At 48.6% G+C, this 222-nt stretch overlaps 1 non-coding gene across 1 annotated transcript; it reads right to left on the reverse strand.

Annotated features, from left to right (window-relative positions):
- Window positions 1-79: 79 nt before the first annotated feature.
- Window positions 80-198, reverse strand: LOC118345008. The gene has a single exon (XR_004798708.1). It is a non-coding gene; the product is annotated as a 5S ribosomal RNA (ribosomal RNA).
- Window positions 199-222: the final 24 nt, after the last annotated feature.

Genomic DNA, 222 nt, shown 5'->3' on the forward strand with positions numbered 1-222 from the left:
GGCGAGATTTTCCCAAAAATCCACTCCCGAGTGCTCCTTCTTGTCAATTTATCTCGCAAGGCCGAAAAAACAAAAACGAGGGGTGCAACACGAGGACTTCCCAGGAGGTCACCCATCCTAGTACTACCCTCGCCCAAGCACGCTTAACTGCGGAGTTCTGATGGGATCCGGTGCATTAGTGCTGGTATGATCGCACCCATCAAACTAATTACTTAAAATTCA

The sequence above is a fragment of the Juglans regia genome, unplaced genomic scaffold (assembly GCF_001411555.2).
Source record: "Juglans regia cultivar Chandler unplaced genomic scaffold, Walnut 2.0 Scaffold_1159, whole genome shotgun sequence".
NCBI classification, from domain to species: Eukaryota; Viridiplantae; Streptophyta; class Magnoliopsida; order Fagales; family Juglandaceae; genus Juglans; species Juglans regia.